The 4,403-nt window shown below is 41.2% G+C and overlaps 1 long non-coding RNA gene across 1 annotated transcript; it reads left to right on the forward strand.

Annotated features, from left to right (window-relative positions):
• The first annotated feature begins 272 nt into the window (after positions 1-272).
• LOC309801627 lies at positions 273-2,463 on the forward strand. Its single transcript, XR_014293622.1, has 2 exons — positions 273-422; positions 2,163-2,463. It is a non-coding gene; the product is annotated as an uncharacterized lncRNA (long non-coding RNA).
• The last annotated feature ends 1,940 nt before the right edge of the window (positions 2,464-4,403 follow it).

The following is a 4,403-nucleotide window of genomic DNA, read 5'->3' on the forward strand; positions in this document are numbered from 1 at the left end:
ATTGAATTCTTCAGTTCAGTTATTGTATTTTTAAAATCTAGTGTTCCTGTTTCTTTGATATTGCTACTTCCTTGTCAAACTTCTTGTCTTGTTCAAGCATTGTTTTCCTAATTTCACTTAGCTGTCTGTGTTTTCTTGTAGTTCACTAAACTTCCTTAGGAGGATTATTCTGAATTCTTTGACAGTTCATAGATATTCTTTTTTTTTTTTGTGGTGTGTGGGCCTCTCACTGTTGTGGCCTCTCCCGTTGTGGAGCACAGGCTCCGGACGTGCGGGCTCAGCAGCCATGGCTCATGGGCCCAGCCTGCTCTGCGGCATGTGGGATCCTCCTGGACCGGGGCACGAACCCGCATCCCCTGCATCGGCAGGCGGACTCTCAACCACTGCGCCACCAGGGAAGCCCAGATCTTCATTTTTTTAAGGTCAGTTATTGGAGTTTTATTACTTTCCTTTGGTGGTGTCCTATTTGCCTAATTTTTGTGATCCTTGATTCCTTACATTGGTATCTGCATATCTGAATAATTGGGCTCTTCCTCCAGACTTAACTGGGTATTATATTCAGTAGTAGTAGTACATGGGGCTATGAATTAGTTTCCTGGCAGAGAATCAGAGCTTGTATAGGACCTGGCTCTGGACAGGACCCAGAGCCTGTATAGTTCATTGTTTGGGAACCCAAATCAGGCCAGAGTGTGCACTTAATTCCCTGGTCAGGTGAGGGCACTGGTTTTGCCCTGCAGAAGGGGGAGGCCACAGGCTGTGCTGTCTGTTCAAGTGCCACTGTATCTAGGGCTGTTTAATGGGCTGTACAGCTTCCCATGTTCTCTGGTTAGGTTCCCCAGTTGGACATGCTGAAGGCTGTATTCAGTGATGAGTAGGGCTATGAATTAGATTTCCTGCCTGGGTGCAGCAGGAGAAGCAGCTCTAAAGCCAGTAAAGCTCTTTGTTGTCTTAACTCAAGCTGATCCACACTCCACGTTCTGTGGCTGAACAAGGCCACTGGCTTTGCTTTGCAGACTATCAGCTCTGTCTACCCTTCTCTAGGCTTGAGCACTGCTTGGCTGCACAGTTTCTAGGAGTTGTCACCAATCCTTCTAGTCAGATGGGCCAGGAAGACACTCTCCACAGCAGATGGGATGGGGCTAGTCCCAGTTCCTTTGCCTGGGTGGGATGAGGAGGGACCACTCCAGGCGACTCTTAATTTCTCAAACAGGCTCCCCAGTTGGGAGGAGCTGGGAGCTCCTCTCAGCCTTGGATATGAATGAATCTCCCTGCCTGTGCATGGTACAGGATCCCTCCACACCTGATACTGGCTCTGCTTTGTACCAGAGCCAGTGATGAGCTCTGGCTGCCTGCCTCTTGGCTGGAGCACGACTGGGCCAAATGGCTTCCAGGATTTATTGCCAGCGCTTTTGGTCATATGGCCAGAAGACACTCTCCACAGTGGGTGGGCTGTGACTCTGCTCTTTCCCTGGGTATGGGCAAACCAGGTTCAAGGGCCAGATGTGTATCAGGTGGATCTGTACCCTGCTGAGTTCCCCGGTTGTAGTGTCCCACCAACCTGGCTCTGTAGATAAGCAAAGGTGCCAGTTGTGATCACTACTTGGGCACTGCAGGTATGAATTCCATCAGTCGCAATCCATGTGCTGGCTGTTGCATGCCCCTTCCCCCTTCATCACAGTCCAACTTTTAGTGGTCAAACCCTGCAGATTCCCCTGCAATCCCAGTGGAGCAGGTTAGAGCAGTGGCTCCCACAAAGCAACCCCAATGCTAGTGGTGGTGCTTGCTGTCCCCCAGTTCTCTTCTCCTACTGGAGGAACCAGAGGTTCAGGGGAGACCTCACCCATGGTGCTCCACTGGCTTGGGGGAGGGGCAGTGTGGTCAACGTGTAGCTCCTTTTCTCACCCTTCTAATGCAGTCTGTCTTGGTCTTTGTGGTGCACGGGGGTGCTTCAGCCTCACCTCCATATTCTAGGATTCTCTCAAATAGTGTCCTGTTTCCAAATAATTGTTAGGTGTTCCTCCTGTGGGGGACGTGGAGCCAGGAATGACCTTGGTGATGTCACCCCACTCTGGGCTTACTTTGACAATATGTGTGTCCTTTATAGCCCAGACATTTCTGGTACTTGAAATGAGGTTCTCCTTTTATTGTTCTCCCTGCTTTAGGACCTAAACTGGGAGCTCTTCATTAGCACTGGCACAAAGGCTGCTGAGATGACTAGGAAGCAAGTGCCAAGGAGGATAGTGAATCAAAGAACCTTGATTCATGGAAAAGGAATCCCAGAAGGAGCTCTAAACGTTACACATTCCAAAGGATTTATTCAGGGTTTCCCAATCAAAATCATTTTTACAAAAAAGAAACAGTTCTCAGACTTCGAGTAGTATACTGCCAAGTATGTGGAAGAACATTGCCAGCAGTTGAGTGGTGTGGTCTGCTTTGAAATATATTCAGTTTGCTTAGGATGGACATATGTCTACTTCAAAGTTACTATTTCTTTCTAGTAATGCTGTCTACAGTACTATATTTGCTTTTGGCAAGTTAAGAAAACAATGACATCCCTCCCAGGTTCTAAAACAATTACCAGCATAAAAATACATTAAACTTTTTAGCTGATACTTAAGGAAACCAGTACTAGCTAGCATTCCTACTGATGCTAGTATTCAAAGAGAGGCGTGACAAAACCATTAATCTAGAAAACACCAGGTTGGAAAGATGGAGAGAAAGAACTCAAGAGGACTACTTAAGCTGTTGCTTTCTTTACATGTCCCCAAATATGATAATAACCATATAAGCTCCTAAAATAAGTGCAATTTTATGCAAACTTCATAGTATGCCTAGTATGAGGTAAATTTGTACTTTATTTTATAGTATATTTTTATTTTTTATTTTGGTAAAATGTCCCATAATGTAAAATTTACCATTTTAACCATTTTTAAGTGTATCATTTATTGGTATTAAGTACATTCACAATGTTGAGCAACCATTACCATTATCCATTTTAAGACCTTTCTTGTTATCCCAAACAGAAACTGTACGCACTAAACAATAACCCCTTATTTCTCCCCTCCCCTTAGCCTCTGGTTAACTCTATTCTATTTTCTGGGTTTATAATTTGCCTATTCTAACTACCTCATATAAGTGGAATCATATAATAGTTGTCCTTTTGTGTCTGGCTTCTTTCACTTAACATAATGTTTTCAAAGTTTATCCATGTTATAGCATGTAGCAGCATTTCATTCCTTTTTAAAGCCATACAATGTATAGTGATTTTTAGTTGCAAAACACTTTTAGTACATTGTGTTTCTATTATATTAATGATATCTAGCATATATCACTACCATATTACCTTTAGTAGATGCCCAGTAATGTGTACTATGAGTGAGCCATAATTTCATTCAGTCAAAACCCATTGATAAATATTTATTAAGTTCCAAACAGTTTTATGATTTCAAGAAATGTGGTAATGGGCATAGAGGTTCATGTCTTTATGTCCTGGAGCTTTTACTTTTGATGGAAGAATTCTTGGAGTGGCATGGAATGGTATTGTTGGATCAGAGATTATGCAGAAACATTTATCATTTGAATACATACATTGACTATAAAAACCATCAACTTCTTCAACAGATAATATTCCTGTATTTTATGTAACCATTTATGACTATCTTAAAAATGAATGCAAGTAATGTAAGGGAATCCACTTAATGTGATTTGAGCAAGGAAACATTCTCACTTTTTTCATTTCTAGTTCATGGAAGAAAATTCCTATACACAAGTATTGAAATATTTCAAGTCTCTGGATCACACATTTCATCATTTCAAAAATATTGCAGAGTACATCACGGATGTCAGTCAAGTCTTGTAACAACAGTGTAGAAAACTAGTAACATTTATAGCTAGTTTGTTTTTAAGCTTCAGCAATGGGTCAATTCTATCCAGCCTAATCTGTAATTTTAATTAGATTAATTTTTAAAATAAAAAAGATTAATTTTTAATTTAAAAGTATTTTTAGTTCATATTTATGTACCTGCATTATGGTAAATCTTTTATTTTGTTGTTTTTTTTCTTAGTTTCTCTTCAGAGTATCTTTTAAAATTTATTTTTAAACAGAATAATTAAAGCCCAAAGATGAGAATGTCTCATTTAAGATAAACTAAAGGACGTTGGAATAGCTGAAGTATGAACACAATTGGCACAACTTTTCACTACCCTCCTTAGAAGAAGACTGTTTTGATTTGCATGGTCCAAGAAAGGAGAAACAGATAACTTGCTGGGGATTGCATCCTGCTTTACCTAAATTAGACATTAACAGGCTAAAAGGGCAAGGATGAAGCAACATGTTTATAACATATTTTTGAAAAGCTACTTAAAGGTGAAGGGTGGCAAGAACACAGACAGACACACCCTAG

This window comes from Mesoplodon mirus (genome assembly GCF_964341445.2).
Source record: "Mesoplodon mirus genome assembly, contig: SUPER_3_unloc_1, whole genome shotgun sequence".
NCBI classification, from domain to species: domain Eukaryota; kingdom Metazoa; phylum Chordata; class Mammalia; order Artiodactyla; family Ziphiidae; genus Mesoplodon; species Mesoplodon mirus.